General features: G+C 37.8%; 1 pseudogene; it reads right to left on the bottom strand.

Annotated features, from left to right (window-relative positions):
• Positions 1-23,837: 23,837 nt before the first annotated feature.
• Positions 23,838-25,241, bottom strand: LOC120856780 (annotated as a pseudogene).
• Positions 25,242-25,546: the final 305 nt, after the last annotated feature.

Raw genomic sequence — 25,546 nt, 5'->3', positions numbered from 1 at the left:
TCATTCAAGACATTTTATTGAACATCTCTAAATCCAGGTAGACTGTTAAGCACATTGGTAAATCAAAGGACTTTTCTTCTCAGCTCTAAAGAGCTGGTTTTCTAGTGAAGAAAAAGGTATTAAGCAAGAAAAATGAATAAATAAGTATATACTTACAAACAACTGTTGTGAAGTAAACAATAATCACTAATGATACAGAATAAGATTGAGAACCCTACTTATATGGGGTGCTCAGGGAAGGGTCTCATTAGAAGTTATCTGATTAGGAATTCCTTAAAGATAAAGAGAAAGCTTTTTCAGCTCTCTTCTATAATTAGTTGGATATTAAACAATATAGACAACAGACTGGTTCCGAATAGGAAAAGGAGTACGTCAAGGCTGTATATTGTCACCCTGCTTATTTAACTTATATGCAGAGTACATCATGAGAAATGCTGGGCTGGAAGAAGCACAAGCTGGAATCAAGATTGCCAGGAGAAATCTCAATAACCTCAGATATGCAGATGATACCACCCTTATGGCAGAAAGTGAAGAGGAGCTAAAAAGCCTCTTGATGAAAGTGAAAGAGGAGAGTGAAAAAGTTGGCTTAAAGCTCAACATTCAGAAAACAAAGATCATGGCATCTGGTCCCATCACTTCATGGGAAATAGATGGGGAAACAGTGGGAACAGTGTCAGACTTTATTTTTCTTGGCTCCAAAATCACTGTAGATGGTGATTGCAGCCATGAAATTAAAAGATGCTTACTCCTTGCAAGAAAGGTTATGACCAACCTAGATAGCATGTTGAAAAGCAGAGACATTACTTTGCCAACAAAGGTCCATCTAGTCAAGGCTATGGTTTTTCCAGTGGTCATGTATGGATGTAAGAGTTGGACTGTGAAGAAAGCTGAGCACCAAAGAATTGATGCTTTTGACCTGTGGTGTTGGAGAAGACTCTTGAGAGTCCCTTGGACTGCAAGGAGATCCAACCAGTCCATTCTAAAGGAGATCAGCCCTGGGATTTCTTTGGGAATGATGCTAAAGCTGAAACTCCAGTACTTTGGCCGCCTCATGCAAAGTGTTGACTCATTGGAAAAGACTCTGATGCTGGGAGGGATTGGGGGCAGGAGGAGAAGGGGATGACAGAGGATGAGATGGCTGGATGGCATCACGGACTCGATGGACGTGAGTCTGAGTGAACTCCGGGAGTTGGTGATGGACAGAGAGGACTGGTGTGCTGCGATTCATGAGGTTGCAAAGAGTAGGACATGACTGAGCGACTGAACTGAACAGAACTGAAAACAATATAGAAAGTATGTTGAAGGTATAACAAAAGATATTAAGGAGTAACTTCATAATCTTGGGAAATTATTCATTAATCATGTTCCAGTATAAAATTTGACAGGATTTTCTGATCTGATTCTTCTCAAGTTTATATCTCATAGGCAAACTTGATCCTGTTATTTTCTTAATGCTGTAATGTGTTAGATTGGGACCAGATTTGGTTCTCAACTGTGTTGTCATCTATCGAAGTTGCTTCGAGTTGACTCTCTACTCTTTCCCCTATTTCATGGTTTATTTGTGCATGTGTTCTAAGTTGCTTCTGTCATGTCCAACTCTGTGGGACTCCATGGACTGTAGCCTACCAGGCTCCTTTGTCCATGGAGTTCTTCAGGCAAGAATACTGGAGTGGGTTGCCATGCCCTTCTCCAGGGGATCTTCCTGACTCAGGGATCAAAGCTGCATCTCTTATATCTTCTGCACTGGCAGGTCGGTTCTTTGCCACTAGTGCCACCTGGGAAACCCATATAATCTGCATGCACACATATATAAATCAAATTTTGAAAAACTAAACATGTTTCATTTTAATGATCTCAACCTCTCTGGACTCCTGAAAGAAAAGGCATCAAATTAGTATTTCTTATTCAGATATATAGATTGGAAAAACTGACTCTTCATTTTATGTGAAAGGATTTTAATTGTATAATGCAGAATATATAATTTCATCCCATCTAAATGGGAGAAATCTATATATATATAATGATGGCAAAGAGTATAATGTTACTTATGGAGATGTTAGCCATATATAACTTACAGAATTTTATTAAACTAGACTATAGTACAGCAATGGCACCCCACTCCAGTACTCTTGCCTGGAAAATCCCATGGACGGAGGAACCTGGAAGGCTGCAGTCCTTGGGATCACTGAGGGTCGGACACGACTGAGCAACTTCACTTTCATTTTTCACTTTGATGCATTGGAGAAGGAAATGGCAACCCACTCCAGTGTTCTTGCCTGGAGAATCCCAGGGACAGGGGAGCCTGGTGGGCTGCCGTCTATGGGGTCGCACAGAGTCGGACACGACTGAAGTGACTTAGTCGCAGTAGCATAGTACAGCAAGAAATCTGTTTGCTTAGTCATGGTAATCTAATTGGCAGAGAGGTATTATAATTTAGAAAAATAAAACAAAATAGAGCTATTTTTAAATAGTTGTTTGAGATATGCCCCCAAATATATGACATAATACTACCCTTTCTTTCCTGCTTTGGGAAGCAATAAGTAAGGAGGAAGAAAAACACTACTTTTTTTTTTCCCCCAGATTGGAAATAAAGTAGAAATACTAAGAGAGATCGCCATGCACAGACTCTACCTTTAATCAGTTTGCACAACTGTGGCAAGACATTAGCTTCCCCACAAGACATAGAAAATACATACTTGATGTGTGTATTTTAAGAACCTAACTCTACCACAAAACAGTTAAATTTGTATCACTGTAGATGTGGCTTATGCTCTGGAGTATGTAAAAAGCTCTCCCTTGTGACTCTTGAGTGAAACCAGAATTGAGAATCATAGCTTAACTCCTTTCTTTAGCATAAGCAAACTCCCTATTCTATTATGGTAAAATATATTCTTTGTTTGCCTAACCATAGAATCACAGAAGGTAATGGCAACCCACTCCAGTACTCTTGCCTGGCAAATCTCATGAACAGAGGAGCCTGGTAGGCTGCAGTCCATAGGGTCACAAAGAGTCAGACACGACTGAGCGACTTCACTTTCACTTTTCACTTTCATGCATTGGAGAAGGAAATGGCAACCCACTCCAGTGTTCTTGCCTGGAGAATCCCAGGGACGGCGGAGCCTGGTGGGCTGCCATCTGTGGGGGTCACACAGAGTCGGACATGACTGAAGCGACTTAGCAGCAGCAGCAGCAGAATCACAGAAGTATTTTAATTTTTTTTTCAGTGAGGTATAGGGTAAGGCTGAGGGGAAACATTTTTTGGGTTCTTCCTCGGTGGTACTTTGCCATCTTTATTATGGTACTGTATTTTCACTAAATTAATAATTAAAAAAATAGGTCAAATATAAGTATTTAGAATAGAAAAGAGAATATAGGAAAGTAGGCAACCATTTGTTTAGTTACCTTATTAGTGAATAATATCAAAGCAATGTCATGAGCTGAAAAGGAGTACGTCAAGGCTGTATATTGTCACCCTGCTTATTTAACTTCTATGCAGAGTACATCATGAGAAACGCTGGACTGGAAGAAACACAAGCTGGAATCAAGATTGCCGGGAGAAATATCAATAACCTCAGATATGCAGATGACACCACCCTTATGGCAGAAAGTGAAGAGGAACTAAAAAGCCTCTTGATGAAAGTGAAAGAGGAGAACGAAAAAGTTGGCTTAATGCTCAACATTCAGAAAATGAAGATCATGGCATCCGGTCCCATCACTTCATGGCAAATAGATGGGGAAACAGTGGAAACAGTGTCAGACTTTATTTTTGGGGGCTCCAAAATCACTGCAGATGGTGACTGCAGCCATGAAATCAAAAGACGCTTACTCCTTGGAAGAAAAGTTATGATCAACCTAGATAGCATATTCAAAAGCAGAGACATTACTTTGCTGACTAAGGTCTCTCTAGTCAAGGCTATGGTTTTTCCTGTGGTCACGTATGGATGTGAGAGTTGGACTGTGAAGAAGGCTGAGCGCCAAAGAATTGATGCTTTTGAACTGTAGTGTTGGAGAAGACTCTTGAGAGTCCCTTGGACTGCAAGGAGATCCAACCAATCCATTCTGAAGGAGATTAACCCTGGGATTTCTTTGGAAGGAATGATGCTAAAGCTGAAACTCCAGTACTTTGGCCACCTCATGCGAAGAGTTGACTCATTGGAAAAGAGTCTGATGCTGGGAGGGATTGGGGGCAGGAGGAGAAAGGGACGACCGTGGATGAGATGGCTGGATGGTATCATGGACTCGATGGACATGAGTCTGAGCAGACTCTGGGAGATGGTGATGGACAGGGAGGCCTGGCGTGCTGCAATTCATGGGGTCGCAAAGAGTCAGACACGACTGAGCGACTGAACTCAATGTCATGAGAAATACATAATACTTGGTTTATGAAATCTCAATTTATTAGCTTTTATTATGCCTAGCCAGTTATAAAACTAAAAGATACAGAATAATCTTTGACATAAATCACAGCAAGATCTTTTTTGACCCACCTCCTAGAGCAGTGAAAATAACAAAAATGAACACATGAGACCCAGTTAAATTTAAAAGTGTCTACGCAACAAAGGTAATCATGAAGAAGACAAAAAGACAACCCTCAGAATGGGATATTTGCAAATGAAGCAACTGATGAAAGATTGATCTCCAAAATATTCCAAACAACTCAATCAGAAAATGGGCAGGGGATTTCCCTGGTGGTCCAGTGGTTAAGAATCCACCTGCCAACGCCAATGTAAGGGACATGTGTTTGATCCGTGGTCCAGGAAGATTCCACATGCTGCTGGAGCCCCCTGTACCAGAACTACTGAGCCCACGTGCTCTAGAGCCTGTGCTCTGCAACAAGAGAAGCAGCTGCAAGGAGAAGCCTGCACACCACAACTAGAGAGTAGCACCCACTTGTTGCAACTAGAGAAAGCCCATGCCCAGCAATGAACCAGCGTAGCCAAAAATAAATGAAAACTACATACATAAATAATTGTTTTAAAATGCAATTTTAAAGTCTGTCTTTACACATTGTGGTAAAGTAAAAATTTTTAAGTAACAACAACAATAAAAATGAGTGGAAAACCTACATAGACATTTCTTCAAAGATGTACAGATGATCATCAAACAGATGAAAAGATGCTCAACATCACTAATTATTAGAGAAATACAAATCAAAGCTACAGTGAGGTGTTACCTCATACCAGTCAGAATGGCCATCATCAAAAAATCTACAAATAAATGCTGGAGAGGATGTGAAAAATTAAGAAATCCTACACTTTTGGTGGGAATGTAAATTAGTTCAGCCACTAAGGAGATCAGTACAGAGTTTCCTTTAAAAACTAAAAATAGACCTATCCAATGACCCAGCAAACCCACTACTGGTCATATACCCTGAGAAAATCATCATTCAAAAAGACACATGCACCCCAGTGTTCACAACAGTACTATTTACAGTAGCCAGGGCATGGAAACAACCTGAATATCCAGCAATGAAGGAATGGACAAAAAAGATGTGGTGCATATATGCAATGGAGTATTACAGTCATAACAAGGAATAAAATTGGGCCATTTGTAAGGATATGGATAGACCTAGAAAGGGTCATACAGAGTGAAGTCAGAAAGAGAAGAGCAAGTATATATTAATGCATATATGTTTAATATAGAAAAATGGTATAGATGACCTTGTCTGCAAAGCAGAACTAGAGACACATATATAGGGTACAAATGTATGGATACCAAGCGGGGAAGGGTGTGGGGTGGGAGGAATTGGGCGATTGGGATTGGCACATATACGTTATTGATGCAGTGTATAAAATAGAAAATTGATAGAAACATATTGGATAGCACAGGAAACTCTACTCAGTGATCTGTGGTGTTCAAATTGAGAGGAGAATCTGAAAGGGAGTGGATATATGTATATATATAGCTGATTCATTTTGATATGCAGTAAAAGCTAAGACAACATTGTAAAGCAACTATACTGCACTAAAATTAACTAATTAATAAAGGAAATTTCAGAGGTGATTCTATCATCTAACAGTAATATAAATGAGATAAATGAGTATATTTTGAAAATGATGAAAAGTCTCTTAATTGTAATATATATATATATATATGTATATGTATGTGTGTATATATATATATATTTGCTCAGTTGTCTCAGACTCCTTGTGAACCCCATAAAATGTAGTCCACCAGGCTTCTCTGGGGATTCTCCAGGCAAGAATACTGAAGTGCGTTGCCATCCCCTCCTTCAGGGGATCTTCCCAACCCAGGGATCAAATCCGGGTCTCTAGCATCGTAGGCAGATTCTTTACCAGCTGAGCCACCAGGGAAACTTCCACCAGAAAGTTTGGGATGCTTCAGTGGAGAAGCTACCCACTCCAGTATTCATAGGCTTCTTTGGTGGCTCAGATGGTAAAGAATCCGCCTGCAATGCAGAAGACCTGAGTTCAGTCCCTGGGTTGGGGAGATCTCCTGGAGGAGGGCATGGCAACTGACTCCAGTATTCTTGCCTGGAAAATCCCCATGGACAGAAGAGACTCACGGCCTACAGTTCATGGAGTCACAAAGAGTCAGGCACAGCTGAGCGATTCTATAATCTAACAGTAATATAAATGAAATAAATGAGTATATTTTGAAAATAATGAAAAATCTCTTAATTGCTTAAGATATTTTTTATATATATTTACATATATATAAGTAAATGAAGAGATTTTAAAGGATACCAATAGTTGAAAAGTTTTAACTAGTAGAAAAGGTATGAATTCCAAAAACATTGAAATTGACAGCCTCAGTTTGAATATATGTGTCTTTTAGATCTCTCATTGCAGATACATTCTGAATATTGCTATATAAATGCTTCACTTTAATATAAAATTCCAAACCTCAGATTAGCATTTCTTTCTTTCTTTCTTTTTTTTTTTTTTTACATTTTAATAGAGAGTGATGAGAATAGCTTATGCTGAATTGAGCAAGTGGTTAAAACCTAATGGTTCAGAGGAACCTGGCATTTAGAGAGAATTCATCAGGACCAGATGTTTAGGGCCTAAGTTACTGAAGTTTGATAAAAATTTCACGGTGAGTCATTCTTTCTACAGATTCTCACTAAAGGAAAGTTGCTCTGCCTTCTCCGGCAACATAAAAACTACTAATCGCTCCTTTGAATCCTCCATACTATAGCCATACCAGCCATGTTATGTTCCTAAACAAGCACCACGTTGCCTATTGTTTGCTGAATTTTATGAAAGAAACACTAAATTAGATAGAGCAAAACAGTCCAGAAAGATTGTATTCAAGACTCTTGCCATAGGAGAGAGATACTGAACTAGATTTCAGAGACAAAGGGCAGGAAAGCTGGGGTGAGCTAATGGAAAAGTACTAGAGGACATTATGTGGGAGGCAGTCAGTGTTGTTTGACCATCTGTGTTTGCTAATTATTCCTTATCTAGATTAGGCTTCTGCCCTCCCACAGAGATTGGCATAAAGAAAGGCTCTCTCCTTGATTTCAAACTGATGGCTCCCTGGTCTTTGAGGAAGGGTTTCCTGACATTCCTAGTTTGTAAAACTGGTAGGAAACTGAAAGAAGATTTACATGTCGAAGTGGGTAGAGAAGGAATTTGCAATTATATTTTCTAAAGTAAATTCTCCAAAAAAAAGTAAGAGGTCTAAAATCAGGACAAAGCTTGTTGCAAGCTGAGGAAAATGTAAAGCCATATTGGCAGTTTTACTCTTTTCCTTCTTTTTCAGATACATTTTCCTCTATAACTGTCACCTCATTAAATTCTATTTATTTTTTAAGATTTCAGCTTTGTTATGTCTCCTTTCCAAGTTTCTCTCTCTGCTTTTTAAAGCTAGACTAGATTTCCTACTTTTACTTTCCTAACATTTTTTTTTTTCTGTAAACAGTACATTATATAGCACTCTGACAATAGCATTTGCCCATTCAGAGATTCTCTGACAAGAAATGATGTCCACTCAAATCAATCATCAGTGAAACTGAACAATTACCTTTAGTGAGTTAGGGATCTCCCTAATGTTCTGGAGAAATCCTAAGCCCTTAACTTGCAAAATACTTGCTAAATGAAAATGAGCACTAATCTGCAACTACCTATCAGAGTGTACTACCCTTGTTATCCTAGGAGAGTATTTAGAGAAGACAAATTGGCATTATAGATAGGAGAGAGTCAGAAGAAATTAATTAGCTGCAGGTGCCTGAAGGACAGGAGAGACTTCCAGTGCAAAGTACACACGTGGGCATAGGAAATTCAGGTATATTTTGGCTAATTATAAAAAAACTAAATCTGTCAATGTGATAGGCAATAGCTCTGGAAAATAATGTTCTAAAGAACAGGTACAGTTCAGTTCAGTTCAGTTCAGTCGCTCAGTCATGTCCGACTCTGCAACTCTGTGGACTGCAGCACACCAGGCCTCCCTGTCCATCACCAACTCCCGGCATTTACTCAAACTCATGTCCATTGAGTTGGTGATGTCATCCAACCATCTCATCCTCTGTCATCTCCTTTTCCTCCTGCCTTCAATCTTTCCCAGCATCAGGAGTTTTTCCAATGAGTCAGTTCTTCGCATCAGATTCCCAAAGTATTGGAGTTTCAGCTTCAGCATCAGTCCTTCCAATGAATACTCAGGACTGTTTGCCTTTAGGATGGACTGGTGGGATCGCCTTCCAGTCCAAGAGAAGCTCAAGAGTCTTCTCCAGCACCACGGTTCAAAAGCATCAATTCTTCAGAGCTCAGCTTTCTTTATGGTCCAACTTTCACATCCATACATGACTACTGGGAAAACTATAACTTTGACTAGACAGACCTTTGTTGGTAAAGTAATGTCTCTGCTTTTTAATATACTGTCTAGGTTGGTCATAGCTTTTCTTCCAAAGAGCAACTGTCTTTTAATTCATGGCTGCAGTCACCATCTGCAGTGATTTTGGAGCCCCCAAAAATAAAGTCTCTCAATGCTCCCATGGTTTCCCCCATCTATTTGCCATGAAGTGATGGGACTGGATGCCATGATCTTAGTTCTCTGAATGTTGAGCTGTAGGCCACATTTTTCACTTTCCTCATATACTTTCATCAAGAAGCTCTTTAATTCTTCACTTTCTGCCATAAGGGTGGTGTCATCTTCATATTTGAGGTTATTGATATTTCTCCCGGCAATCTTGATTCCAGCTTGTGCTTCAAAGAACAGGTAACATTCTGGTTAAAAAAAAAAAAAAAACACACTTCTTTTTCTGAGTCTTTTTCTTCATTAGAAGGATGCCAGGGACTAGAGGTACAGGGAGCAAGATTTAATACTCAGGTTAGGAGATTAGAAAGTGACTGGATGGGTAAACTGTGTTGTTGCTAAGAGTAAGTGGGTTTAACCAATGAGCTGCAGTCCGCAGGAACTGTCTTAGTCAGTCCCTTCAGGATGCTATAACAAAATGTCCCAGACTGGGTATCTTGTAAACTATAGCAATTTATGTTTCACAGTTCTGAAAGTTGGATATTTGAGATCAGGGTGCCAGCATGGTTAGGTGAGGTCCTTCTTCCAGGTAGCATACTTTTCCTTGTATTCTCACGTGAATGACGCAAGGGGCAAAGGAGCTCTCTCAAGCCTCTTTTGAAAGGATATTAAATATCTTCTAAATGTATCCCTTCATATTGAGCATGAGAATTTCAGTGTATGAATTAGCATTTGGTGAGACACAAATATTCAAATCATACATAACAGGAACTAAATTTCAGGGTATGTAAAATACCATAAGATAAAGAGAAATACAGTGAATTGATTGCCCTCTAAGATAAGAGAGATACAATGAATTCATTGCCCTATTAGTCACTGAATCTGGAGTTGCCCACTTATTTTCTAACTGTATCTGGATTGGCCGAGAACATAGTATATTTAAAAGTGCAGTCAGAGGACATCCATCACCCCAGATAGAAGAAACTTGGAAAAACAAGGGCTTATTCTTTTCTAAGATTATATAGGGAAATTCTTCTGGAATGTTTTCTAGAAATCCTACCTCCCTTCTATGCCTCACCAGGTTACATTTATTTTTGGGAGTATTATATCCTGACAAACGTTTTATCTAAATTTTCTCTGTCCAATAACTAAATCGTATGTTCTTTTAATTGCTTCTATCTTGAGATTCCAACATATTTTCTAAGAATGTAGTAACTCAAACAGCAAAAGAATACAGCTGTGCTTTGGGGACCCAGTGCTTCCATAACCTCCCAACTACTCTCATTTGTTTCCCTGGAGGGGAGAAATGTTCCTGAAGGGATGCTGACTAATCAAATTGTAAACAAGAAATGTGAATGAATAAATGTTCTTCAAGGTTCTTTTCTGTTATCAGTGAAATAGGTTAGCAAGGAGCAACTGCAAAGATATGTGTATTATATGATCTATTTTTTTACTCAAATTAAAATTCAACTTTTCATTACATAAAAGTTTATATAACAGCATCACAACCTGGCACTTCTACTCTTTCAGCATGTCCTGCAAAGGTCGCAGACTTACATTTGATAAAAGAAGCATGATGTCACTGAACATTAATAAAGTCCTAATTTCTAGAGAAAAAGAACAATACATATGTTAGGAAAATAATGGAGTCTATATTAAATATTACTCTAGACCTTAGAGCTATTACTCATCACATTCCACTTGTTCAACCATGACCTCCATGGCTCTTTTATTGTACTGAGCCCTGGACACCCATTATGCAAAGCATAATTGCAACTCAGAGAGGTAAAATAATATTAATCAAGGATAACATTGCAATGGACTTTGACCTATAGGTATAAATCTAATAAATGCGTAGAATTTTTCCCCCATAATATAATGAGTTCTTCCTTATATCATTACTCATGGGACCGATGTGAAATCATTATAGGAATATTTAAGACAATTAATGGGACAGATAAGAAATGATCGTATGGTTTTAATTTCCTAATTATTTTAATGCCCCAAATTAAAGATATACATCAAGTTACATCCATTAAATCCTGCCAGTCATATTTCTTTGGAATAATGTGATAAAAGAGTAAAAGTAGAAGTCAGATAAAATTAAGCAAAGAAAATGTTAGGCTGACTGTCAGAGAAGCAATATCCAAATGATTAAATCAGATGGATTGTGAAACAGTCTATTAAGTAAAGTGGTTAAAAGTGCCATCTCTTAGGCCATAAAAATAGACTGCACTAGGCATTTTACCAAAGGGAACTGTTCTTCAGTGGTTTGATTAGATAAACACAGGTCATCAAAATCTCTGATTCTAAGCAACCCTATCATCTATCTGTTTTTTTTTTTTTTTCTGACATCCATTTGTCATTTGTTTAATGATTCAAATTCAGCGCTTTGTCAATCTGCACTGTTTCTGCTTTGAAACAGCCTATTTTGGTATATAAATAAAAATACTTTAACCTTCCACATCCTCCATGCTACCTATCCCTACTAGCCACATACACATACACACAGAATTCTTTTTATAAAATTATATATTCAAACCACTTGACACATGAAACGTCAAAATAATCAGGAAAATAGTGGAACCACTGTGTTTACAAGACCATGCTATCATTTAGAAAAACTTGGCTTTAAATATGTGAAGCCATGCATGTTGTTCTATTATTATTTATTTCCAATGGTTCAGCATATGACTTATTTTTTCCAAATTCAAAAGACTTATTAAAGGCTGATGTGAAATAATTTCCTATATGTATATTTTGAGGAAAATAGAGAAGTATAGATCTTCACAAACTAGATTGTTGTCATTTGCAGTAGGGATCAGAACTGAGAATTGTGGGTAAAGGATAAATTGGGGCTTATTTTTCCATTGCATATTCTTTTATGAAATTTGTAGTCTTTATCACATGCATACATTATCTTACAAAACTAAAAGGAACAATATCCAATCTTGAATAAATATTCCAAAAAAATCTTAAAGAAAGAAAAGAAATATTTTTAAAAAGCGATACAACCTCAAACTCATAGGAAATTGCACTAGGAATTACACTCCCAGATATTGTCAAATGTATAAGGAAAATTGATTGTGAACAATTATTTGAAATTAGAAATATCTGGAGACCTTGAGTTTTCTAATAAAAATGCTTTTAAGAAAATAAGTGTTACTGATATTCTCACTTGAAAGTTACTAAGCTGAACATCAACATCGAAAACTTACTTTAATATCGTCAAAGACTTTAAAAAAGTTGTGTTATAAAAATTCCTGTTGATATAAACTCAGCCTTTCCAAAGCATTTTATGCTTCTTTCTGTGTGACTATTATAGGAGTATCTGTCAAAGTGTTTAGCATTTTACCACTTAACCCTTTCCATCATTGTCATGTCCCTTATCTAAGAAATTTGACAAGAAGCTAGGGTCTGGGGTCATAGTCACAAAAGATCTAGATTCTATAGAATAATAAATAATTGTTGATCTACCTTGGCTTACAGGTAACATTTTCCATAGTTTTTCATTCATCTCCGTGTTATTTGCTTTGATGTAGTATTGACATATTTGGTTTTGCCCTGCTAAATGTTGCTTTCCTTTGATCAGTTTTGGAACAGGGAAAGCCTCAGAAATATCTAAGTCATCAAAGCAAATCGCAGGAAGTCCTGGGAGGGATTTTGTAAATACATTAAGTAAGAGGGGACTTCCAAGGATTTAGTTCAGTTCAGTCGCTCAGTCGTGTCCGACTCTTTGTGACCTCATGAATCGCAGCACCCCAGGCCTCCCTGTCCATCACCAACTCCTGGAGTTTACCCAAACTCATGTCCATCAAGTGGGTGATTCCATCCAGCCCTCTCATCCTCTGTCGTCCCCTTCTCCTCCTGCCCCCAATCCCTACCAGCATCAGAGTCTTTTCCAATGAGTCAACTCTTTGCACGAGGTGGCCAAAGTACTAAAGTTTCAGCTTCAGCATCATTACTTCTAAAGAACACACAGGACTTATCTCCTTTAGAATGGAGTGGTTGGATCTCCTTGCAGTCCAAGGAGAAAAAGTCAGTTTTCATTCCAATCCCAAAGAAAGGCAACGCCAAAGAATGTTCAATCTACTGCACAATTGCACTCAGCTCACACACTAGCAAAGTAATGCTCAAAATTCTCTAAGCGAAGCTTCAACAGTACATGAACGGTGAACTTCCAGATGTTTGAGCTGGATTAGAAAAGGCAGAGGAACCAGAGATCAAGTTGCCAGCATTATTGGACCATAGCAAAAGCAAGAGAGTTCCAGAAAATCATCTACTTCTGCTTTATTGAGTACACCAAAGCCTTTGACTGTGTAGATCACAACAGATTATGAAAAATTCTTAAAGATGGGAATACCAGACCACCTGAAATGCCTGCTGAAAAATATGTATGCAGATCAAGAAGCAACAGTTAGAACTGGACAAGGAACAACAGACTGGTTCCAAATCAGGAAAGGAATACTTCAAGGCTGTATATTGTCATCCTGCATATTTAACTTATATGCAGAGTACATCATGTAAAATGCCAGGCTAGATGAAGCACAAGCTGGAATTAAGATTACCAGGAGAAATATCAATAACCTCAGATATGGAGATGATACCACCCTTATGGCAGAAATTGAAGAACTAAAGAGTCTATTGATGAAAGTGAAAGAGAAGAGTAAAGAAGTTGGGTTAAAATTCAATATTCAGAAAACTAAGATCATGGCATCCAGTCCCATCACTTCATGGCAAACAGATGGGGAAACAATGGAAACACTGAGAGACTTTATTTTTGGGGGGCTCCAAAATCACTGCAGATATTCGCTGCAGCCATGAAATTAAAAAATGCTTACTCCTTGGAAGAAAGGCTATGACCAACCTAGATAGCATATTAAAAAGCAGGGACATTACTTTGCCAACAAAATCTGTCTAGTCCAAGTTCTGGTTTCTCCAGTAGTCATGTATGGATGAGGGAGTTGGACTATAAAGATAGCTGAGCAACCAAGAATTGATGCTTTTCAACTGTGGTGTTGGAGAAGACTCTTGAGAGTCCTTTGGACTGCAAGGAGATCCAACCAGTCAATCTTAAAGGAAATCAGTCCTGAATATTCATTGGAAGGACTGTTGCTGAAGCTGAAACTCCAACACTTTGGCCACCTGATGTGAAGAACTGACTCTTCGGAAAAGACCCTGATGCAAGATTGAAGGCAGGAGGAAGAGGGGACAATTAGGAAAAGATGGTTGGATGACATCACCCATTCAATGGACATGAGTTTCAGCAAGGTCCAGGAATTGGTAATAGATAGGGAAGCCTGTCTGGCAGCAATCCATAGGGTTCCAAAAAGATGGACACAACTGACTGACTAAATTGAAAGATAACTATTCTTCCTGAGCACCCAGGTAACTTCATTTCCTAGATCCTTTGCATTTAGGAGCAACATTGGAACTAACCAGTGGAATGTGATAGAAAATAATATAATTACTGCTAACAGTCCATGCCTTGCATGTGTTTATTACAGCACCTATTAATTTACCCTGTCCCTTTTTTTGTCTGCGACATAAATCCAGAAAATGAGACACTTATGTGCATCTATGACTCTGCAGGGATCTAGTTCAATTGTTTCCTGCAGTAAATGATGCAAAATTGTAAAAATCATTTTAGACTATCTTAGATTGAAAGATTGAATTAAATTTTTCATGACAGATCTAATTGTGAAATTATTTTTTTCCTGAAATAATTGTTTTAGCTTAAACTTCACTTAGGATATTGTCCTTATCAAGTGTGATTCATCAGACAAATTAGTGTTTCCATGTATATTTAAGCATGTATATATTATGTAGCTTATGCCAACCACCTTCATCCAAATATAATCAATGACTTGCAGTTTTCTATTTGTTTCATATGATTTCAGAATATACCACTGTTTTCTGTATGTAGTGAACATGAAAACTATAGTACTGTTACAGCAACTTTATGCATTCTTTAGTTGGGAAGATCCCCTGAAGAAGGAAATGGCAACCCACTCCAGTATTCTTGCCTGGAAAATCCGTTGGACAGAGGAGCTTGATGGACTACAACACATGGAGTTGCAATGAGTTGGACATAACTGAGCAACTAACACACACACATAGTTTCAAAATCAGTTGTAAATATTGTTAATTATAAAGTCAAGCTTGATGAATTTTAGAAGTTTGTCTACCTCTGTGTGTTGTAATTGAGAGTAAATTTTCTAAAAATTGATTTTTAACTTGGGTAATGTATGGATTTAACATGCCATGAACATAATGAAATTGATGCATACTGGAATAGAAAATGATTTTTTAAAAGTTAAACTGATAAAGCAATGTATTATTACTTTTTGAGTGTCTATTTCACTATATTTTTAGTGCTTTTTTATCATATTATTGATGCTCACTCCACCAAATATGAATATTGCAACAAATTTCTCTCCTACTTTTCTCTCAGAGATTGTTTTTGTATTGGAGAGAGTGTGTAAATTCCTAATTTTTCAAATTCATCACATGAGTTTCTGATTTGAAGTAAAACTCCAAGAATTTTATCAAAATGATTAAGATGGAAATATAAGGTTGGAGTATGTGACTACAGAGACATTTGGTGGTTGTTGATTTAACCTGGAGGATTTTTGAAATGGATGTTGAATTCTGAAACTATTAGAGATCTGAGAAATTTAAGAAAGATTTCACTTAAAATGTTTACAGATTTTTCCGCCAATGATTACCTACAATAACCAGTTTCTTATGATGACACTAAAACTTCAAAACAGGCAAGATGATTCAGGGATCACTAGGTTAAGATACAGACAATTTATCACAACAGTCTGGAGCCATGATTTTATATTCACTTCACTGCTATAAAGGAACACTGTGTATTACAGGACACTAGGTATATAACTGCCCCCACCCCCCACCGCCCAGGAGTAATATTTCTAAGGCATACTTAGACATTCTTTATTGAATCTGAAACTAATGCAGAAATCTCCATTCTGTGATAACACTGGAGCATTATGGTTTCCAAACAGTAATGCCAGTTTGGCTCTGAGCATTTGTAATTTGTAACTCTATTCTAAGTTTAAGCAATATAGGTTATGATTATTGATATCTGGATTGTGAAGTTGCCCCAGAAAAATTCTGAGTAAAGCCAGTACATCTAGGGGTCTAGCTGAAGTCTAGGGACAAAGGGTCGACCACTCTAAGAATCTTCCTTGGTGCTGTTTTTCAAGGATGTGTTTGATGTTAAGGACATATAACATTTGTGTGGAACTCTATACTTGTTTCCAAGGGTTGTCCCAGAGGGTTTTTTTTTGTTTTAAATCCCCTAGATCTTTTAAGTATTAGTTGGATGAGGACTTAAACAACATAAAAAAAATTGTTATGTTTGTTATAAAAAGGCAGTGTTTTGAATAGAGGCAATAGCTGTTGTTTTAGAGGGAATTCAGCTTTAACTAGTGTGGTGGACTAGACATCGGTTAGATTATATCTAGGACTTTGAAACTACAGCTCCTAACCTGGGGGTAGGGGAAAGAACTTGAATTACTATAGATGAATATCATGGGGCTAAGGAGCTCATGGGAATGGAAAGTCTTTTGATAAAGCAATAATCACTGTACTGGCAATTGCAGCTGACAGGGGATGGCACAGTATGCGTTTAAATGCCCCGTTGTCCTGAGAATGTGTACCACCACTACATGTTTAATCATGGATGAGTGACAGGACAGAGCTGTATTCTATCGGAACTGGCCAAAGAAGCCTAAGAATTTTTAACTTAAGAGTCAACTTCTTTCAGCTAGTAACTTTGAGAAATTTTTGTAAATAGTATTAGACATTTTATAACAGCCAGGACACGGAAGCAACCTAGATGTCCATCAGCAGACAAATGGATAAGAAAGTTGTGGTACATATACACGAAACTCAGCCATTAAAAAGAATACATTTGAATCAGTTCTAATGAGGTGGACGAAACTGGAGCCTATTATACAGAGTGAAGTAAGCCAGAAAGAAAAACACCAATACAGTATACTAACACATATGTATGGAATTTAGAAAGATGGTAATGATAATCCTGTATGCGAGACAGCAAAAGAGACATGGATGTATAGAACAGTCTTATGGACTCTGGGAAAGGGAGAGGGTGGGATGATTTGGGAGAATGGCATTGAAATAAGTATAATATCATATGTGAAACAAATCTCCTGTTCAGGTTCGATGTATGATACAGGATGCTCGGGGCTGGTGCACTGGGATGACCCAGAGGGATGGTATAGGGAGGGAGGTGGGAGGGGGTTCAGAATGGGGAACACGTGTACACCCGTGGCAGATTCATGTTGATGTATGGCAAAACCAATACAATATTGTAAAGTAATGAACCTCCAATTAAAATAAATAAATTTATATTAAAAAAGAAAGTTTTGTAAATATTTTGTAATTAGTAATCTCAACATGACAATAATAGCACCTTTGCAATATTGCAGGAATAAAACTAGTAAATATCTTGAATTATAAACCAAGAAAATTTTATATTATTGACATTCTTATATTAGTTATTTTACTATTTACCACAAAAATATTTATAGTTCTATTGTTTTTCATTCAGAGCATTTTATTCAATACATCCTATAATTTTGGAAAATAAAACTAATTTTAGTCAATCAGATAATGAAGAGGATATTATATTACCTAATTTGTTTGTTAATATTATTGTTTGTTTTTATAAGAAGATTCTTTGAATTATAGGTTTGATCTACTTTAAATCATGGACATTTATTTGAGTTTTTAATTACTATATGAAGAGTGATTCTATGGCAAATTGTTGTAGAATTATTGATTCTGATATTACAAATCCATGCTGCCTATATCTCTTTAAGTTTGTATCTTTCCTAAAATAAACTTTATTTTTGAAACATCTAATTATTCCAATATCAGAAGAGAATACTTTTAAATAACCAGATACTTTCAAATAACCAGATAAAGGTTAACATACCAATACTGACATTTTTATTAGGCTAGATTGATTTTGCTTTTAGTTAAGAGAAAACTATTGTGTGCTGGTAATTTACAACCCAAATCCTTAAGGTATGAGTTTCTTTTATTTTTAATTTCAGAAGTGAAATTCTGGGATTCTTTTATCCCTATTAATTCTTTATGGTTAAAGCAACAGAATTTTGCAGAGAAAGGTAAAAGCTTATTTTTTGTATCCACATAATAATCTTTTCATAGGTAAATTTCTTTTTCTCATATCCATTTATCAAAATCAAAACCTTAAGTTTATTTTATTTTATTTACCTTATTTTCTCATTTTTTTTTCCTTTGGCTCCAAAAGCATTGCAATTGGTGACTGCAGCCATGAAATTAAAAGATGCTTGCTCCTTGGAAGGAAAGCTATGACCAACCTAGACAGCGTATTACAAAGCAGAGACATTAATTTGCCAACAAAGTTCTATCTAATCAAAGGTGATTTTTCCAGTGGTCGTATATGGGTGTGAGAGTTGGACCATAAAGAAAACTGAGCATTGAAGAATTGATGCTTTTGAACTGTGGTGTTAGAGAAGATTCTTGAGTGTCCCTTGGACTGCAAGGAGATCCAACCAGTCAATCCTAAAGGAAATCAGTTCTGAATATTCATTGGAAGGACTGATGCTGAAGCTGAAACTCCAGTACTTTAGCCACCTGATGCAAAGACTTGACTCATCTGAAAAGACCCTGATGCTGGGCAAGATTGAAGGCAAGAGGAGGAGGGGATGACCGAGGATAAACTGATTGGATGGCATCACCAACTTGATGGGCATGAATTTGAGCAAGCTTTGGGAGTTGGTGTTGTACAGGGAACCCTGGCATGCTGCAGTCCATGGGGCCGCAAAGAGTTGGACATGACTAAGTGACTGACAGAATGTGGTCCACTGGAGAAGGGAATGGCAAGCCACTTCAGTATTCTTGCCTTGAGAACCCCATGAACAGTAGGAAAAGGCAAAATGATAGGATACCAAAAGAGGAACTCCCCAGTACATAAGGTGCCCAATATGCAACTGGAGATCAGTGGAGAAATAACTCCAGAAAGAATGAAGGGATGGAGCCAAAGCAAAAACAATACCCAGCTGTGGATGTGACTGGTGATAGAAGCAAGGTCTGATGCTGTAAAGAGCAATATTGCATAGGAACCTGGAATGTCAGGTCCATGAATCAAGGCAAATGGGAAGTGGTCAAATAAGAGATGGCAAGAGTGAATGTCAACATTCTAGGAATCAGCAAACTAAAATGGACTGGAATGGGTGAAATTAACTCAGATGACCATTACATTTACTACTGCAGGCAGGAATCCATCAGAAGAAATGGAGTAGCCATCATGGTCAACAGAAGAGTCCGAAATGCAGTGCTTGGATGCAGTCTCAAAAACGACAGAATGATCTCTGTTCATTTCCAAGGCAAACCATTCAATATCACAGTTACCCAAGTCTATGCCCCAACCAGTAATGCTGAAGAAACTGAAGTTGAATGGTTTTATGAAGACCTACAATATTTTTTAGAACTAACACCCAAAAAAGATGTCCTCTTCATTATAGGGGACTGGAATGCAAAAGTAGGAAGTCAAGAAACACCTGGCATAACAGGCAAATTTGGCCTTGGAATGCGGAATGAAGCAGGACAAAGACTATTAGAGTTTTGCCAAGAAAATGCACTGGTCATAGCAAACACCCGCTTCCAACAACACAAGAGAAGACTCTACACATGGACATCACCAGATGGTCAACACCGAAATCAGATTGATTATATTAGCAGCCAAAGATGGAGAAGCTCTATACAGTCAACAAAAACAAGACCAGGAGCTGACTGTGGCTCAGATCATGAACTCCTTATTGCCAAATTCAGACTTAAATTGAAGAAAGTAGGGAAAACCGCTAGACCATTCAGGTATGACATAAATCAAATCCCTTATGATTATACAGTGGAAGTGAGAAATAGATTTAAGGGTCTAGATCTGATAGAGTGCCTGATGACGTATGGAATGAGCTTCATGACATTGTACAGGAGACAGGGATCAAGAACATCCCCATGGAAAAGAAATGCAAAAAAGCAAAATGGCTGTCTGGGGAGGCCTTACAAATAGCTGTGAAAAGAAGAGAGGTGAAAAACAAAGGAGAAAAGGAAAGATATGAACATCTGAATGCAGAGTTCCAAAGACTAGCAAGAAGAGATAAGAAAGCCTTCTTCGGAGATCAATGCAAAGAAATAGAGGAAAACAACAGAATGGGAAAGACTAGAGATCTCTTCAAGAAAATTAAAGATACCAAGGGAACATTTCACGCAAAGATAGGCTCAATAAAGGACAGAAATGGTATGGACCTAACAGAAGCAGAAGATATTAAGAAGAGGTGGCAAGAATAAACGGAAGAACTGTACAAAAAAGATCTTCACAATGAAGATAATCATGATGATGTGATCACTAATCTAGAGCCAGACATCTTGGAATGTGAAGTCAAGTGGGCCTTAGAAAGCATCACTACGAACAAAGCTAGTGGAGGTGATGGAATTCCAGTTGAGCTGTTTCAAATCCTGAAAGATGATGCTATGAAAGTGCTGCACTCAATATGCCAGCAATTTGGAAAACTCAGCAGTGGCCACAGGACTGGAAAAGGTCAGTTTTTATTCCAATTCCAAAGAAAGGGAATGCCAAAGAATGCTCAAACTACCGACCAATTGCACTCATCTCACATGCTAGCAAAGTAATGCTCAAAATTCTCCAAGCCAGACTTCATCAATACATGAACTGTGAAGTCCCTGATGTTCAAGCTGGTTTTAGAAAAGGCAGAGGAACCAGAGATCAAATTGCCAACATCCGCTGGATCATGGAAAAAGCAAGAGAGTTCCAGAAAAACATCTATTTCTGCTTTATTGACTAGGCCAAAGCCTTTGACTGTGTGGATCACAATAAACTGTGGAAAATTCTGAAAGAGATGGGAATACCAGACCACCTAACCTGCTTCTTGAGAAATCTATATGCAGGTCAGAAGCAACAGTTAGAACTGGACAAGGAACAACAGACTTGTTCCAAATAGGAAAAGGAGTATGTCAAGGCTGTATATTGTCACCCTGCTTATTTAACTTCTCTGCAGAGTGCATCATGAGAAACGCTGGACTGGAAGAAACACAAGCTGGAATCAAGATTGCTGGGAGAAATATCAATAACCTCAGATATGCAGATGACACCACCCTTATGGCAGAAAGTGAAGAGGAGCTAAAAAGCCTCTTGATGAAAGTGAAAGAGGAAAGTGAAAAAATTGGCTTAAAGCTCAACATTCAGAAAATGAAGATCATGGCATCCGGTCCCATCACTTCATGGCAAATAGATGGGGAAACAGTAGAGACAGTGTCAGACTTTATTTTGGGGGGCTCCAAAATCACTGCAGATGGTGACTGCAGCCATGACATTAAAAAATGCTTACTCCTTGGAAGAAAAGTTATGACCAACCTAGATAGTATATTCAAAAGCAGAGACATTACTTTGCCGACTAAGGTCCGTCTACTCAAGGCTATAGTTTTTCCTGTGGTCATGTATGGATGTGAGAGTTGAACTGTGAAGAAGGCTGAGCCCTGAAGAATTGATGCTTTTGAACTGTGGTGTTGGAGAAGACTCTTGAGAGTCCCTTGGACTGCAAGGAGATCCAACCAGTCCATTTTGAAGGAGATCAACCCTGGGATTTCTTTGGAAGGATTAATGCTAAAGCTGAAGCTCCAGTACTTTGGCCACCTCATGTGAAGAGTTGACTCATTGGAAAAGAGTCTGATGGAAAAGAGGGATTGGGGGCAGGAGGAGAAGGGGACGACCCAGGATAAGATGGCTGGATGGCATCACGGACTTGATGGACATGAGTCTGAGCAGACTCTGGGAGATGGTGATGGACAGGGAGGCCTGGGGTGCTGTGATTCATGGAGTTGCAAAGAGTCAGACACGACTGAGCGACTGAACTGAACTGAACTGAAGTGACTGAACTCAGGTGAACTGAAACCTTAAGTACTCACTCAACTTTAAGAAATAGAAATGTACTGTTGCTTAGGAAAAAAATCACTCTACAAATCAGAATCCTAACTTTTCAGTCAAAAACCAGCACTCTGTGAAGAGAAGACTATGGGAGATATTATGAACTGTATATCTCAGATCTCCAGATTGGGATCTATATTGTCATTGGATGATATTGTTTTCTGACCTCATGATGAGAGGTAGCCTTACTTTTTATGGCTGTCTGCAAAGTCCACTACAGCTGACGGTAACTTGCCATGAACAGTGTCTACAAATCAAACACTATAATTTATTTCTGTATTAAAGGACTACTGACAGTTGGTTCAGAAAGGTTTTTTTTTTTTCAAATAAATACTAGCATAGTATATTGAAATACCATATCCTTGCTGTACTTATACACACAGAGCTCATCAAAGTTTCTTAAAATTTAAAATCTATTTTCAGGAGAAAATTCATGACACATTTATTCCTATTAATATATACATTTCTTTATGTCTTACCATATGAAAATGGTATTGTGCATATTATAATGGAATGTTTGTATACACATATGAAGATGAACTACTTTTTCTTGGGCTAAATTAAATGAAATTAGTTGAACATAGATCATAAGACTGGCTTGTTTGATTTTCAATGTTAATAAAATGTGAATAAAAGTTGATCATTATATGCTGAATTATCAACAATCCTCATATGCCTTTCAAAGACATTTGTGTTAAAATATAAGCCTAATGTGGTCACCAAAATTCACAAATAAAAAAGCTATGAAATTAAGTTCAAGGAAAAGCAAAGAACTGAGTCATCCTCTAGTACAATTATGAGATATGAAGGAGTAAAATTTCATTTTCCCTTCATATGATATTAATGCATGTGTATGATTCTGATTACTAAGACTGGAGTTATAAAGATTTACTAAAGTCTTGAGTGTGCTTAGTCACTCAGTCATGTCTGACTCTTTGTGACCCTATGAACAGTAGCCCATTAAGCTGTTCTGTCTATGGATTTCTCCAGGCAAGAATACTGGAGTGGGTTGTCATTTCCTTCTCCAAAATCTTGAGTAGTTTGCTAAAAAGTTGACTCTATGTTACATAAACTATGAGTATCCTCTGTGGAATAAAGTTTTTGGCAATAGACTTTAGAGGAATTTTCTTGCATATTGACAAATGAAGTAGTTAATTTAGAAAGTCTTCTCAAATATACTGTTTTCTATGTACTCTTATAGCTGAAAACACAGTAAGTATAAAGAGCCTTATAATGAGAGTTCCATGTGTAATTAACTTATTTAGAAGAGAGTATTATGTTATTTTTGGCTTATTTATCCTCAAACATCAAACTTCCTCCAAGATGTTATCATCATATATATGGGCACCATTATATACCTAAATCCTACTTAGTATATTGTAATTGCTCAATCAATTCTTATTCGATTTAATGATGTCTTTGTATAAATCCAAGGAAAAGAAAACATATTCATCTCTTCTATGATGTAAGTGTGGAGAATTTTAACAATAATTTGTAGTACAAAGACATTTTACGTTATAAATTCATATCAACCAAACCCTCATGAAATTATGCATATATTTATTGCAAGGTAAGTTTGCCTTTTGACATTAATTGGTAGAATTTTTCTCAAGTCCTCATGCATACACCAAAAATACTAGTACTCTTATGTTTTGTGGTACTACTGTTATTGTATTAATATGAGTTACAATTAATATTTTCAAAGATAGTATTCTTTTTTTCCCATTAAACTTCTTTTTTTTAATGGGTCTCAAATTCTGTGACAGATTTTTGGTCAAGTTGTTTTCATTAAAAATTACTGATTTTAAAAACTAATAATTTAAAACTGCCACACACAAAGCATATGGTCCACAAAACATTCTTTCCTTCTGAAGATTTTAGGATGCATTATTATCATTAACAATTCTTTTACTATTAAACGTAAATGGCCAATTGAAACAAATAGTTCTGAGACAGTTCTTTCACCACTGATTAAGACTGGGGTGGCAGGTATTGGGGATAATATTCATTTAGCCTTCTGAGCATTCTGGGGAGACTTGGTGACCTTGCCAGCTCCAGCTGCCTTCTTGAACACTGCTTTGATGACACCCAGAGCCACTGTCTGTCTCATGTCATGCACAGCAAAATGGCCCAGGGGAGAAGAGCCAGAGAAACTCTCTACACACGTGGGCTTGCTGGGAACCATATCAACGATGGCAGCATCACTACATTTCAAGAATTTAGGGCTGTCTTCAGCTTTTCCCCAGAATGATGATCAATCTTCTTCAGCTCAGCAAACTTGCAAGCAATGTGAACTGGTTGACAATCCAGCACAGGTGCATATCCAGCACTGATTTGGCCTGGATGGTACAAAATAATCACCTAAGCTGTGAAGCCAGCTGCTTCCATTGGAGGGTCATTTTTGGTGTCAATAGCCACATTGCCATGACAAACATCTTTGACAGACATATTCTTGACATTGAAGCCCACATTGTCTCCAGAAAGGGCTTCACTCAGTGTTTCATGGTGCATTTCTATAGACTTCACTTCAGTTGTTACATTTACTGGAACAAAGGTGACCACCATGCCAGGTCTGAGAACATCAGTCTCTACTTGACCCACAGGAACAGTACCAATACCACCAATTTTATAGACATCCCGAAGGGACAAACACAAAAGTTTGTCAGTTGTGCGATTTGGTGACAGGATGCAATCCAAAGCTTCAAGCAGGGTGGTTTCATTGGTATTGCCATCCTTATGGGTGACTTTCCATTCCTTGAACCATGGCATGTTAGCACTTAGCTCCAGCATGTTGTCACCATCCCAGCCAGAAAATTGGCACTAATGCCATTGTGTCAGGGTTGTAGCCAATTTTCTTAATGTAGGTGCTGACTTCCTTAACAATTTCCTTATATCTCTTCTGGCTGTAGGGTGGCTCAATAGAATTCATTTTGTTAACTCCAACGATTAGTTGTTTCACCCCAGAGTGTAAGCCAGAGGGCATGCTCATGGGTGTGCCCCTTCTTGGAGATACTGGTTTCAAATTTATCAACACCAGCAGCAAAAATCAGAACAGAAAAGTCAGCCTGGGATGTGCCTGTAATCATGTTTTTGATGAAATCTCTGTGTCCTGGGGCATCAGTGATGGTAACACAGTACTTGCTGGTCTCAAATTTCCACAGGGAGATATCAATGGTGATACCACACTCACGTTCAGCTTTCAGTTTGTCCAAGACCCAGGCATACTTGAAGGAGCTCTTTCCCATCTTGGCAACCTCCTTCTTTAACTTTTCAATTGTTCTCTTGCCGATGCCACTGCATTTGTAGATCTGATGGCCAGTCGTGGTAGACTTCTTTGAATCAACATGCCCAATGACAACATGTTGATGTGGGTCTCTTCCTTTCCTATTTTTGCTTAGGTTTAATGGTGGTTTTCATGACACCTGTGTCTTGGCAGCAAACCGATTGCAAAAAAGCCTAAGATACTATTCTTTTTAAAAAAACTCAGAATTTATTTATCTTTTTCTTTAGAGAGAACTATAGTTATCTTCCATGATAAAAACAGCAATATACAGACATTTTTAAAAGTTA

This window comes from Oryx dammah, unplaced genomic scaffold (assembly GCF_014754425.2).
Source record: "Oryx dammah isolate SB20612 unplaced genomic scaffold, SCBI_Odam_1.1 HiC_scaffold_28, whole genome shotgun sequence".
NCBI classification, from domain to species: Eukaryota; Metazoa; Chordata; class Mammalia; order Artiodactyla; family Bovidae; genus Oryx; species Oryx dammah.
The sequence above is the reverse complement of the archived record's forward strand: the minus strand, read 5'-3'. Positions and strand labels throughout refer to the sequence as shown.